The sequence below is a fragment of the Bos taurus genome, chromosome 21 (assembly GCF_002263795.3).
Source record: "Bos taurus isolate L1 Dominette 01449 registration number 42190680 breed Hereford chromosome 21, ARS-UCD2.0, whole genome shotgun sequence".
Classification (NCBI taxonomy): Eukaryota; Metazoa; Chordata; class Mammalia; order Artiodactyla; family Bovidae; genus Bos; species Bos taurus.
The window spans coordinates 32,473,749-32,488,995 of record NC_037348.1 but is presented as its reverse complement, the minus strand read 5'-3'; the positions used below and the strand labels follow the sequence as shown (position 1 = coordinate 32,488,995).

The 15,247-nt window shown below is 37.8% G+C and overlaps 1 protein-coding gene across 16 annotated transcripts in view; it reads left to right on the top strand.

Annotated features, from left to right (window-relative positions):
- The window catches only part of PEAK1 (pseudopodium enriched atypical kinase 1), a 315,088-nt gene that overhangs the window by 65,589 nt on the left and 234,252 nt on the right, over positions 1 to 15,247 (top strand). For 8 of the 16 annotated variants that reach the window (XM_005222005.5, XM_059879323.1, XM_059879320.1 and 5 more), the window contains one exon: positions 9,680 to 9,800. The exons of the other annotated variants lie outside the window; for them this stretch is intronic. The gene's annotated coding sequence lies outside the window, so the exon portion shown is untranslated. The remainder of the gene's footprint in view (positions 1 to 9,679; positions 9,801 to 15,247) is intronic. 16 annotated transcript variants of the gene reach the window in all.

Genomic DNA, 15,247 nt, shown 5'->3' with positions numbered 1-15,247 from the left:
TTTCCCATCATCAGGGTCTTTTCCAATGAGTCAGCTCTTTGCATCAGGTAGCCAAAGTATTGGAGTTGCATCTTCAGCATCAGTCCTTCAGTGAATATTCAGGGTTGATTTCCTTTAGGACTGACTGATCTGATCTCCTTGCAATCCAAGGGACTCTCAAGAGTCTTCTCCAACAGCACAGTTGAAAAGCATCAGTTCTTTAGAGCTCAGCCTTCTTTATAGTCCAGCTCTCACATCTGTACATGACTATTGGAAAAACCTTAGCTTTGACTCAAAGGACCTTTATCGACCGAGTGATATCTCTGCTTTTTAATATGCTAAAAAAATCATTATAGTACCTTAATTCTGTGCCTTAATTTTGGATTTATACTGTATACACACACACATTGAACAAAGTGATAATATATGTATACTTAAACTGAGTTGTCTTTAAAACATAAAGACATCTTTAATGTTTGAACCTGATAACCTTAGTTATCACACTATTTATTTCTGGGATTGAGTGATAAAAAATTCAGTCTTCAGGTGTTTGCTAATTTGAACACTGATGCAAGAAACATTCCTATACATGACTCTTATAATAGTTCATGTGCAAGAGATTCTCCTGCACTATGTAATTATGAATGGAGTTGCTGGGTTATATGGTACTAAATGTTAAAGGGATAATCCAAAATTTATTTCCAAAGTGATTGCCCCATTTTATCCTTCTACCATTAGTGTGTAACAGATCCTGTTGTTTTACAGTCTCTACAATACTTGGTGTTTTTAGACTTTAAAATTTTGCTAGCTGAATGATCTAAAATAAAATTAATTGTGATCTTTTAAAAAACTTTTAAAAATTAGGTATAGTTTTCAGTGTTACAGTAAAACATATAGATCTAAAATATATAGTTCAGTGAGTTTTGACAAATGCATATACCTGTATAATCCATACCCCTATGAAAATTTAGAATATTTTTTCTTACTGCTTCAGTTTCCTCAGACTCCTTCCTTGATATTCTTTTCCCTTACCACAGTGAACCACTATTCTGATTTCTGTCACTTTTTTTTAAAAGAATCATCTGTTTTCACCATCACAAAGTTCTTTCCTCCCATTCTCTCTTTTTAGTGTCTTTTAAAAAATTTGTGGCTCAATATACATAACATAAAATTTATCATCTTAACCATTTTTAAGTATACAGTTCAGTGGTTTTAAATGCTTTCGTGTTGTGCAGCAATCACCACCATCTATCCCCATAAATCTTTTCTTTTTAATTTTTAAAAATTAATTACTTTATTTGGCTACCTCAGGTCTTAGTTGTAGACTCTCTAGTCGTAGTTCACAGGCTTAGTAGTTGCAGTGCCCTTGGGCTTAGTTGTTCCGTGGAATGTGGGATCCTGATTCCCCGACCAGGGATCGAACCTATGTCCCCTGCATTGCAACTACTGGACCACTGGGGGAGTCCCCCCCGCCATAACTCTTTTCATCTTGTGGAGCAAACTCTGTCGACAATAAACAACAAATCCCCATTTTCCTTTCCCTCCAGTCCCGGGCAACCAAGATGGGACTCCTTGGTTCAACCAAAATGGGACCTCAATAATGCTTTCTGTCTTTATGACTCTGACTACTCAAAGTACTTCATGTAAATGGAATCATACAGTAATTTGTCTTTTTGTGACTGGCTTATTTCACTTAGCATAATGTCCTCGAGGCTTATCCATGTTGCAGTATATTTTTGCTTCCTTTACAAAGCTGAATAATACTCTGTTATATGTATATATCATATTTTGCTTATCCATTCACCTGTTAATAAATACTTGGGTTGCGTCCATGTTTTTGCTATTATGAAAAATGCTCCTGTGAACTTTGGTGTACCAATATCTCTTTGTGATCCTGCTTTCAGTTCTTTTGGGTTTATATTCAGAAGTGGAATTGCTGGATCATATGGTAATTCTATATTTTTTTCATTTTTGAGGAATCACCATATTGTTTTCCATAGCAGAAATACCATTTGAGATTCCCCTGAACAATGCACAAAGGTTCCAGTTTCTCTACATTTTGCCTAAAATTGTTTGCTGTTTTTTTTCATAGTAGCTATTCTGTCGGGTGTGAGATGGTATCTTGTGGTTTGGATTTGCATTTCTCTAATGACTGGATCATCGAAAAAGCAAGAGAGTTCCAGAAAAACATCTATTTCTGCATTATTGACTATGCCAAAGCCTTTGACTGTGTGGATCACAATAAACTGTGGAAAATTCTGAAAGAGATGGGAATCCCAGACCACTTGACTTGCCTCTTGAGAAATCTGTATGCAGATCAGGAAGCAACAATTAGAACTGGATGTGGAACAACAGACCGGTTCCAAATAGGAAAAGGAGTATGTCAAGGCTGTATATTGTCACCCTGCTTATTTAACTTATATGCAGAGTACATCATGAAAAACGCTGGGCTGGAGGAAGCACAAGCTGGAATCAAGATTGCCAGGAGAAATATCAATAACCTCAGATATGCAGATGACACCACCCTTATGGCAGAAAGTGAAGAAGAACTAAAGAGCCTCTCAATGAAAGTGAAAGAGGAGAGTGAAAAAGTTGGCCTAAAGCTCAACATTCAGAAAACGAAGATCATGGCATCTGGTCCCATCACTTCATGGCAAATAGATAGGGAAACAGTGGAAACAGTGTCAGACTTTATTTTTTTGGGCTCCAAAATCACTGTAGATAGTGATTGTAGCCATGAAATTAAAAGATGCTTACTCCTTGGAAGGAAAGTTATGCCCAACCTAGATAGCATATTCAAAAGCAGAGACATTACTTTGCCAACAAAGGTTCGTCTAGTCAAGGCTATGGTTTTTCCAGTAGTCATGTATGGATGTGTGACTATAAACAAAGCTGAGTGCTAAAGAATTGATGCTTTTGAACTGTATTGTTGGGGAAGACTCTTGAGAGTCCCTTGGACTGCAAGGAGATCCAACCAGTCCGTCCTAAAGGAGATTAGTCCTGGGTGTTCAATGGAAGGACTAATGTTGAAGCTGAAACTCTAATACTTTGGTCACCTGATATGAAGAGCTGACTCATTTGAAAAGCCCCTGATGCTGGGAAAGATTGAGGGCAGGAGGAGAAGGGGACGACAGAGGATGAGATGGTTGGATGGCATCACCGACTCAATGGACATGGGTTTGGGTAGGCTCTGGCAGTTGGTGATGGACAGGGAGGCCTGGCAGGCTGCAGTTCATGGGGTCGCAAAGAGTTGGACACCACTGAGCGACTGAACTGAACTGAATGATTAGTGATACTGAGCATCTTTTCCTGTGCTTATTGACCATTCATAAAGCTTCTTGGGGAAATGTTGATTTAAGTCCTTAGCTCATTTTTGAGTAGGGTTATTTGTTTTTTTGTTGTTGGGTTTTAGGAGTTCTCTATATATTTTGAATATTATTCTCTCATCATATATGTGATCTGCAAATATTTTCTTCCATTCTGTGGCTTATCTTTTTATTCCATGAATAGTATCTTTGTATGTACAAAGTTTAAAACTATTCATGAATCCAGTTTGTCTGTTTCATCTTTTATTATCTGTGCCTTTCGTGTCATATTCACGAAATCATTGCCAAATCCAGTGTTGTGAAGCTTTTGCTCTATGTTTTTGCCTAAGAGAAACGTCTTACTTTTAGGCATATTTTTCAGGTCTTACAATTTGATGTTTGATCCATTTTAGGTTAACTTTTGTATTTAGTATTACTTTAGGGTTTACCTTCATTCTTTTGCATGTGAATTACCAGTTTTCCCAGTACCATTTGTTAAAGAGATTTTTTCCTCATTGAATTGCTTTGATGACTTTGTTCTCATCAAAAATTGGTTGACTATACATGTATATGTCTGTTCCATTGATACATTTTTTTTCTTTTTGTTGATAACATGCTATTTTGATTAGAGTAGATTTTTAAGTTTTGAAGTCAAGTAGAGTAAGTTCTCTAATTTTCTTTTTCTTAAAAATTTGTTTTGGCTCTTCTAGGCTCTTTATTTTTCCTTTAAATATTAAAATCCACTGAAATTTAGGTTTTAAGATCAGCTTTTCATTTTCTAAAAAAAACATTTATAGATTTTACTTCACACTATTTATTCCACAGATCAAATTGAAGTGAGTAGACATCTTAACATTTTAAAATTAAATCTTGAATTTCTCAAGAGCTATGATTTTTTTTTTAGTTTTCAGTGTATACATCTTTTATTTTGTTTTTTTTTTTGTTATTGTAGTGACATTTTAAATGTTTTGTTTTGAGTTATTCATCACTAGCATATAAAAATAGAATTTAATTTTGTATATTGGCCTTTGTTAAGTAGCTTTTTTTCTTAAGATTTTCCAGGCTTCAGGATGTAATTGTGATAGGTATATAATCAAAGACAGTTTTACCTCTTCCCCTCATTCTGTCAGTTTTCCCTTGCCTTATTTTACACACTGGAACCTCCCGTACAACTTTTAATACTTGAATTAAAAGTTAATACTCTCATCACTTGAGATGAGAGTAGACATCCTTGGCTTTAAGGAGAAAATTGTCAGTCATTCATAATGACATTATCCTTGGATTGAATAGCCCTTTCTGTTCCTCATTTGCTGAAAGGTTTTTTCTTTTTTTTAAATCATAGTGGTTGATGTTGAATTTTAATTGAGGTCACAAAGGATTTTTAAAAGAAGGTATAATTGTGACTCTCATACAGATATAAAATGAACACTTGTCAAGTATTTTATTTAACTCACTAATGAGGAAACTGGTAAGATCTTTAAATCAGTTCAAAGGGAAATTTGAAGAACTGTTTATTTATATGTAGTAAGGAATGCTGAAATAAAATTTTCAAATAGGTGCAAAAATTAGTCTATCTCCTGGGCAATTATCAATTGTAATCCACTGGCCATAACTAATTTGCTCTGTTGTACACAAGAATAGTTCACATTATCATCAATTTTCTACATTTTATCAAATTGAAAAATTTCTCAAAGGCATTGAAAGATGGAGGTAATGAATGTGTGAGTTCAAGAGAACACTCATTAGGTTTTTTTTTAAATTATTTGTTTGGTTTGGGTCCATTTCAAAGCTTTTCACTGTTTTTCATGACACAGGGCCTTGCTTTGAAAATCTATAATCCTTTGTGATGAATAGTTTTTTGTACATGTCTTGGTTATATGTTTGTGTTCTGCCATGAAATGCCTCTTTATTGTCGCTTGCTCATTTTTTTGGCGATGTTCCAAATGTGTTTGTATGTGTATGCTACTGCTTTATGTGTTGTTGATAATAGTGCATTATAAGTTGTGTGTATTGTGAATACTTTATGCTAGTTTATAAGTTGTATTTTTACTTTCTTGAAGGTATTTTTTGATGAACAGCAGTTCTTAATATAGTGAAATCTTTCCTTACTGATGTCAAATGATAGTCATCTTTTCCACTGAGTTTTGTAAAGTTGCTTTTGATGTTTAAATTCTTGCCATTGATTTTTCATATGGTATGATGTTAGGATCAAATATCCCCCTTTAAAAAAAATGGATGTTATGTACTGAATATATCATTCCCCCTGCTCCAAATCTGTATGCTGAAGCCCTGACCCCCAATGTGTGGTATGTGGAGATGGGACCTTTGGAAGATAGTAAAGTTAGATGATGTCTTGTAGGTGGGGCCTTGCTCCAGTGAGGTTAGTGTTTTTATAAGACTTGCTGCTATCTGCAAGCCATAAAGAGAGATCTCACCAGAGCCTGACCCTTTTGGCACCCTAGTTACAGACCTCCAGCCTCCAGAACTGTAAGAAAGTATTTCTGTTGAAGTCATCATGTCTACATTATTTTGTAATGGTACCTCGAACAGACCAAAACATCTTGTTTTACATTTACTCCTTAGTACTTGATATTTTACACTGTCAGACAATGCTTATGTAGGAGAGCATCGGGTTTATGTCCTGATGATATCAGGGCAGGAGTTAGAGAGCTCCAGGCACTCTGGGGTTGGAGTCAGTCACTCCTAACACCATATAGTATAACTTTGGGTCACTTCTTTACATTTTTCTCTTGAGGAAGAGATTTGTGTAGGAGGAGAGGGTGATGTGAAGAAACATCCAGGGCGGATTAGTGTGTATCCAGCTACTTTTCTCAGCTTCTATTTTTCTGAGGACCGGAGACCAGAGTTGTCCCACAGATGGGACCACGTTGTGTGCACATAGGTATTGGGACCCAAGAAAAGCAAAAATTGAACTTTTCGGTAGTTCTTCTGTTTTGTTATCCCATGGTTTTGGTGGGTTGCCTCTTGCCTCAGGCCAAAACCATCATTCCACACATAACAATTCAAAATGGGTCCTTGTCATCCCAGGTGTTTTTTATAGGTTTCTCCATTTTTTCCTGTGTAACTTCTCTAAGGCCTGATCTCCTGAAAGAGATTTTGAGTCAGCGATTTTGCTGACTCAGCATCTCAGCAGGAATTGGAAGCAGTATAAACTTTTCTTGGTCTTCTTAGGCTTCCTTTGCATAATTACAGGTAACTTTAATCTGACCAAGTAGGTTAGTAGGTTCAGGATTCCTCGGTTCAATTCAGTCGCTCAGTCATGTCTGACTTTTTGTGACCCCGTGGACTGCAGCACACCAGGCCTCCCTGTCAATCACCAACTCCTGGAGCTTGCTCAAACTCATGTCCATCGAGTTGGTGTTGCCATCCAACCATCTCGTCTTCTGTTGTCCCCTTCTCCTCCTGCCTTCAATCAGGATTCCTCAGTTGTCTGCAAACCTTCTTGCCATATCTGAAGCCCTCTAAAGAGGCTGTATAGAGGTATAGGCTGATTGTAACAGAATCTTTTTGACCATCCAGTCGTGTTTCACTGAATTTTTGCCCAGCCAGAGTTGGCTTTTTGGATCGGCAGAGCCAAAATGTCCTTTAGGTGGTGTGAGTTGCTCAGTTCTAAGAAGGTCTCTTACTTAACATGGCTATCCTTCTGCTAAGTAATATTGCTTTAAATTCTAACTCTGGATAGTCATTCTTACCCAAAATGGCCCATGAATTTTAAAGTATTTAATTGTATCTCTCATGTAATTTGTATTCTGTTTATAATGAGTATATTAATATTAAAATGTTTTAAATTACTTACATCAAAGGGATTTGTTGCTCCAGGAGAATATGCTATATTTATCCTGTTGTTTTTCTTACGGCCTGCTCTACCTCTCTGCCCACTCCAAATGATTAGTCTACTACGTCATGCTATCTTCCATTACAAATTCCTGTGTTGTCCTTATTTTCCTTCTTTCTCTGTGCTTCCAGGGGAGAGGCAGGACCTGTTTCTTATTTGTTTTTGTATGCTTAGCCCTGGCATACGTCCTGCCAGATTTGCCATGAAGTAGGTGCTCTATAATTATTGAAGTACTTAGAATTCATAACAGGAGTTGCATCGTATGGGGAGAAGTATGTACTCATAATCGTGGTGGGTCCTTATTTTGCAGCATTGAAATAAATGGTATGCGCGGAATTTTGTAAGGGAGAACAGGACCAAAAGATACTTACTTGTAAGCTATGTCCAAAGGTTTTGATAGGGGTCTTTGAAGAATCTTAGGCAGGAGATTAACCTGACTAATATTTTATTTTAAAGAGATGATTTTGAGCATAGTATGGAAGATATATTGATATGGAGATACTGTTTGAAAGGTAGTCCAGGCAGGATGTAACTGATGAAGGGTGGACTTTAGGGAAGTTTAGCAGGTAGAATCTATAGAACTTGAAAACGGATATTATCAGCTGTTGCTTGAGGGAGGCAGGGTGAAGGAGAGGAAGAGATTAGGGATGACTCCTGTGTTGGGCAGTTTACTAGATAGTAGTACTCTTTATTCCCAGTGCATGTCCAGGTATAGGAAGAACTTGAGTAGGGATGGATAAGATGTTGAAATAGTTTAGTTTGAGATTTCTCTGTGATATTCAGGTAGAGATGTACAGATCTGTCTAGTTCTTGGAGAGAGGTGGGGGCTTGAGAAAGAGAGAGGTTTCGGGGTTAATAAATTTTCAGTTGAAGACATTGAGGACAGAACCCTTGGGCCTATCTAGTTTTAGTGGACAAGTACAGAAAAAGGCCCTGGGAAGGAGATCAAGGAGAAACCAGGTGTTAACAAAGGATTTTTCAGTAACATACTTGGCTTCCTCTCTTCCTGGAGACCAGATTTTCCTCCCAGTAACCTCTGTTTGATCTTTGTCTTCAGACCTTTTCTTACTTTGAACATTCTCTGCTGGGCGAGACTGTAGATGAAAATAATTTTACTTTTGAATCCAGCAATTTTCTGGAGCCTTTATATTTCCTTAAATTCTGCCTGAAAACAGAATACTTTCTTTAGCTCATCTTTCTAACTGTACCTTTTACTGTGTGTACGTACAAAAGAAACCAGTTGACACTTTGAACTTTCTGCTTGGAAATTACCTTAGCTAGAAGAACAGTTCCTTACCATCATTTTCTGCTTTTTAACTTAGCATAGGCAACAGTTTTGCTAAATTTTCTGCTGCTTTGTAACAAGGATCTCTCTTCTTTCCTCTGGCTTCTGAGAGCACTTTATTCACTCTCCTTTAAGGCTTCTCCAATAGCCTCCTCAAGGAGATTCTTAGGGCCCTTCCAGGTTGTGTCTGCCACCAAATCTCAAAGCCAGTGTCACATGCTTTATGTTTTTATATGTCAACAGGCTAGTTGCAGGTACCGAATTCTGTTCTGGTAACTATCACTGTTTAACCAACCACCCGAAATGTAACCCAGAACCTGCATTACTTTCCCTTCCCTAGCCTTAGAAGCCTCTCAATGTCATATCCACCACACTCTGTTGGTTGCAAAAAAGTTAAGTGCCACCTTGGATTTAAGGAGAAGGGAATTAGGCTCTACATCTTCATTTTATTAAAAAAAAAAAAAAATTTTTTTTTTTTGGCTGCACCGCACAGCATGAGGAATCTTAGTTCCCCAACCAGGGATTGAATCTGTGCCCTGTGCAGTAGAAGCGAGGAGTCTTAATCACTGCGCAGCCAGGGAAGTCCCAGGCTCTACTTCTTTATAGGGAAGTGGCATGTTTACATCATAGAAAAGCATGTGAAATGGGAGATATTTTTGTAGTGTATTCGGGAAATACAGTTTGCCACAGATGGATAAAATATGTAGGATTACAAAGGAAAGCAATTATATGAACATATTATTACCAAGAGCTTTCTAGTGACTTAATGGTAATGAACCCGTCTGCCAACGCAGGAGATGTGGGTTTGACCTCTGGATTGGGAAGATGCTTGGAGAAGCAGATGGCTAATCCAGTATTCTTGGCCTGGGAAATCCCTTGGACGGAGGACCTGGCAGGCTACAGGCCACGGGGTCACAAAAGAGTCGGACACAGCTTAGCAACTAAAGAACAATAGCAACCATTACCAAATGAATTGTGTAGAGTAATATGTGCTTGTTTAACATACTACACACGATATAGTGAAAGTGAAGTGAAGTGAAGTCGCTCAGTCGTGTCCAACTCTTCGCGACCCTGTGGACTGTAGCCTACAGTATGGACAGCTTCTCCATCCATGGGATTTGATAGGGGAAGGCTCATAGTAATTTAGTAAATTTATAAATACAGTATATATTAGTAATTTTAGAGGTTGTAGAAAATAAAGAAGTGATTTATTTTGCCCCCCAAGTTCTTGAGTCTTCTGAATTCTATCCACAGACCCTACAAACTCTAGGTTAAGAACCCTGGGATTAATATAATGGTGTCAGCAGAAGACATGTTGCTGTGGACCAGGGAGTGAATTTGCTTGAGGGCAAAGGCTAAAGGGAGGACACATAGGGTAAGTTCCATATAGTAGCTTTATTTACCTTTTAAGCTAAAGGTTTTATTGTTTTTTAGGAATACAAAAAATGTGTTTTTGTAATGAGGGAAAGACACTAAGAAAGTGAAGAGAGAAAATTGAATACTATAAAATTTAAAAGATTTCTGAGAAGGCAAGAAAGGGTGTGGTCTAGGGGTTACATGAAAGCATTAGTCTTGGACAGAAGGAGAGGCAAAAGGAAAGGAGTTACGGATGTTTGTAGGTGTTGTTCTTTATCAGGTCATCTGACACTGAGAAAAATATGGGTAAAATAAATTCAACACCAGAGCAAGGGAGGCCAAAGCACACCTCAGAAAGACGGTTACAGCAGAGATCCTGGAAAATATGAAAAATGTTGGAGAGGAAGAAAAAGTAAAATAGAAAAAGTGAAATAGAGACAGAAAAAAAGTAACTTATAATGCAATTGATAACTTCAGAAGACAAACTTTGCCTAGTTTACAGTCTTCTTTAGTGTTTTCCATAGGCCAGTTCTCTTTACCATGGATATGGATACAGAGAAAGGTAGAATGAGAATAAAATGCAGTTTTATATTTTGATATCTGCTTGTTTACGGTTAACTTTAAGTGTCTTGTTTAGTATATATAATTAATATTTGAAATGCCTTTGACACAAAATGACATGAAAGCTTAGAAGCTTCTTTTTCATAGCTTTTTGAGGCTGATTTTTAAAAATTTGTTTATTTTTTAATTATGCTCTTTTATTTTTAATTGAAGGATAATTGCTTTGCAATGTTGTGTTACCTTCTGCCAAACATCAGCATGAATCAGCTATAAGTATACACGTATCCCCTCTCTCTTGAACTTCCCTCTCACCCCTATCCTACCCCTTAGGTTGTCACAGAGCACCAGGTTGAGCTCCCTGTGTTATGTAGCAACTTCCTGCTAGCTTTCTATTTTATATATGGTAATATATATGTTTCAGTGCTACTCTCAATTCATCCCACCCTCTCCTTCCCCTGCTGTGTCCATAAGTCCATTTTATATGTCTGCATCTCTATTCCTGCCCTGAAAATGGTTCATCAGTACCATTTTTCTAGATTCCATATATATGTGTTAATATACGAAATTTGGTTTATCTCTTTCACTCTGTGCAACAGGTTTTAGGTTCATCCACCTCATTAGAACTGACTCAAATTAATTCCGTTTAATGGCCAAATAATATTCCATTTAATCTGTTCACCTGTCAGTGGACATCTAGGTTGTTTCCGTGTCCTAGCTATTGTAAATAGTGCTGCAGTGAACATTGGGGTACCTGTGTCTTTTTCAGTTCTGGTTTTCTTAAGGTATATGCGCAGTATACTCTGGAATTGCTGAGTCATGTGATAGTTTTATTCCTATTTATTTTAAGGAATCTCCATACTGTTCTCCACAGTGGCTGTATCAATTTACATTCCCACCAGCAGTACAAGAGGGTTCCCTTTTCTCCACATCCTTTTCAGTATGTATTGTTTGTAGATTTTTTGATGGCCATTCTGACCAGTGTGAGTTTTGATTTGCATTTCTCTAATAATGAGTGATGTTAAGCATCTTTTCATGTGTCTGTTGGGCATCTGTATGTCTTTGGAGAAATGTCTGTTTAGGTCTTTTGCTCACTTTTTGATTGGGTCATTTGTTTTTCTGATACTGAGCTGCATGAGCTCCTTGTATATTTTAGAGATTAATCCTTTGTCAGTTGCTTCATTTGCAATTATTTTCTCCCATTCTAAGGGTTGTCTTTTCATCTTGTTTATAGTTTCCTTTGCTGTGGAAAAGCTTTTAAGTTTAATTAGGTCCCATTTGTTTGTTTTTGTTTTTATTTCCATTACCCTAGGAGGTGGGTCAAAGAGGATCTTGCTGCAATTTATGTCAAACAGTGTTCTGCCTATGTTTTCCTTTAAGAGCTTTATAGTTCCTGACCTTATATTTAGGTCTTTAATCCATTTTGAATTTATTTTTGTGTATGGTGTTAGGAAATGTTCTGATTTCATTCTTTTACATATAGCTGTCCAGTGGGGTTGGTATTGAAAAGAAGTATGTGTGTTTGCTGCTTCCATGCTTACAGCTGGATGGAAATTGGCCTCAAAAGGTCTCTGGTTTTCTTTGTCATTAGCCAACAGATGCTTGCTACAGTGTATTGCTCAGAGTTCTTTATTTAATGTGAGGGCAATGCATCTCTGTTCAATAAGAAAAGCTGTGCAACACGATAGCTCATTTGTGGATAAGAAATATCTGCCTTTAGCCACACATTGATCCTTCACTAAATGATTTTTCTTTTTTTTTCACTAGCTTCTTATCCAATATGTGGTTGATTTACCTATCTTCTCATTGCTTTGACTTTTCTAGTAAGTTGATCCTGAATTTAGTATGTCATTCTTAAGGGGCGCACATTTTTTTTCTGTCGAAGAATTACTTCAGATCTTCTCTAAAACATTTAAAAAAATAAAATTTCCGGTCAGGAGTATATATCATAAAAACACTTAGGTTTCTAGGCACAAATATCCATGGTCAGTTCAGTTCAGTTCAGTCGCTCAGTCGTGTCCGACTCTTTGCCACCCCATGAATCGCAGCACGCCAGGCCTCCCTGTCCATCACCAACTCCTGGAGTTCACTCAGACTCACGTCCATCGAGTCAATGATGCCATCCAGCCATCTCATCCTCTGTTGTCCCCTTCTCCTCCTGCCCCCAATCCCTCCCAGCGTCAGAGTCTTTTCCAATGAGGCAACTCTTTGCATGAGGTGGCCAAAGTGCTGGAGTTTCAGCTTTAGCATCATTCCTTCCAAAGAAATCCCAGGGCTGATCTCCTTCAGAATGGACTGGTTGGATGTCCTTGCAGTCCAAGGGACTCTCAAGAGTCTTCTCCAACACCACAGTTCAAAAGCATCAGTTCTTTGGCACTCAGCCTTCTTCACAGTCCAACTCTCACATCCATTCATGACCACAGGAAAAACCATAGCCTTGACTAGACGAACCTTTGTTGGCAAAGTAATGTCTCTGCTTTTGAATATGCTATCTAGGTTGCTCATAACTTTCCTTGCAAGGAGTAAGCAAATTTGCCATATTACATATAATATATACAATATTGTTAAATATTGTATACATTATATATATACTTTACCATATAAGATATTTCTTAAATGTTTATATTTATGTTTAATATTATAAATATGATATATATACATAAATATATATCAATATACATACGTATGTATTTACCAAAATTGTGATAAAGTCCAAGCTTTCTCTACAGCCCCCATCTTCCCATAGCAATTGCCCTTTGGCTACCTTTCAGACTTAGGGTGGGCTTCCCAGGTGGCTCTAGTGATGAAGAACCCAGTGTAAGAGACATAAAAGACACTGGTTCGATCCCTGGTTTGGGAAGATCCCCTGGAGGAGGGCACAGCAACCCTCTCCAGTATTCTTACCTGGAGATTCCCATGGACAGAGGAGCCTGGCGGGCTATAGTCCATAGGGTCACAAAGAATCAGACATGACTGGAGCAACTTAGCGCTTAGTTTAGGGTTGCACATACCTACATGAGGACCTGTCCTGGAAATGGACTCTGTCATTTGAGCTAGGAGTTCTGGGATTCCAGGTCAGTTGAAAGTAGTCTGTTAGGGTGAGACCCAGTAAGGTAACACTTCCTTTTGGCCCTTTTCTCTGCTCATTGCATGGAGAGAGATGTGTGTGGCCACACAAGGGCCAAATCCTATTGCCTTGTTCTAAAGGCAGTAGTGAATTTAATGATCTTTTAATAAATCTAGTAGACTTGATTGCCTCCAAGTTTATTCCTTCCTTTTGTTGTATGGCCAGGGGATTTCTTTAAAACCAAAATCATTATCACATCCCTGCTTGAAACTTTTTAGTGCTTCACACTTTTATTGAGATAAAGGCTGAACTCCTAACATGGCTTCAACATTGTTGAAGATCCTTTGTGCCCTGTTCTGGTCATTGCTTACTTTCACTGTTAGTGAGCTCTGTTGTTGCCCTGACAAACACGTCCTCTTTTTTACTTATGCAACTTTGCATATGCTATAGGTCTGTCCTACTCCCCTTTCCTCATGAACAATCTCTAGTATATTTACCAAACTCCTGTGCTAAGTCACTTCAGTTGTGTCTAGCTCTTTGCAACCCTAAGGACTGTAGCCCATCAGGCTCCTCTGTCCATGGGATTCTCCAGGCAAGAATACTGAAGTGGGTTGCCATGCTCTCCTCCAGGGGATCTTCCCAACCCAAGGATCAAACCCACATCTCTTGTGTCTCCTGCATTGGCAGGTGGGTTCTTTATCACTAGCACCACCTGGGAAGTCCCTACTCATCCTGTAAGTCTCTGTTAAAATATAGTCTGACAAGCCTTTCTTCACTTCCCAAGGAAGAATTCAGTCCTTCCCCTTCTATATTTCTGTTGTGATTTGTACACATTACTTTTATAGTACTTGTTGCCTTATGTAATAATTGCTTTTCTGTAAGCCATGCCCTCTGCTTCTAAAGGCAGGAGCTAATTTGATTCAGCATGCTATTTCCTGTACTAATAGTGTGTAGTACACAATAAGTGCTTAATAAATGTGTGCTGAATGAAGACTGTAATTAGTGGAACACATTGTGAATAGCTCTGGAGGACTGTGTTTGCAGTAAACTGCATAATGAAGGTGATTGAGAAATGGAGTATTTCAATAATTGATCATACTGCATAACAGTCAATTTCAAATGATCGATTTTAGATAATTTTAAGGCAGAACAAAATGGACTGTACAGAGTTTATCTGTATTAATCCATAAGATGTTTCAGCATGATCTTTCTGAATCGTGTGATCACAATTCCTAGCTATGTGTCTAGCTAAGAAAGCTATGGGAGTCAGTATTATCTGTACTGTTGCTTTTTCACAAGCTGGGGCCTTGTTTTTTCAATTGAATCTCTAACACATTTACTTAATGGTTTGTCTACCTAAAAAATATACTATAAAATTAGCACTAGGGTAAAAGGGATTCAAAATTGTGTTATTATCAAATGTAGTTTTAAAATTGCTCAGAAGACAGACAAGCAACATACCTTAGGGTGTAAGCACAATCTCAGTTTATCAGAAGGCTTACTCTTCTACATTCAGACCGTGCCTTTTGGATGACAGTCCTTGATGGGTCCAAGTGAAATGTTATGAACTAAGCTAAGCAGTTAATTCGATGGTAGTCTCTGGCCATAACTACTTCAAGTGCTTGATCCCCACCCAAATTATGTATTCTTCTCTCACTCATGGGAAAATAGTGTGAGTGATTGCTGCTCATTTGTATATTAATTTAATGGTTCTCTTTTCTCACTCACCCAAAAAGCAGTATTGCCAGTTATTAGTTGCAAAACTCAGAAATTACTTTGACGCACATGGTCCTTTATTTTCACATCTTTGAAAGTGGTTTTGAGCAGAAACCTGTTTGGAG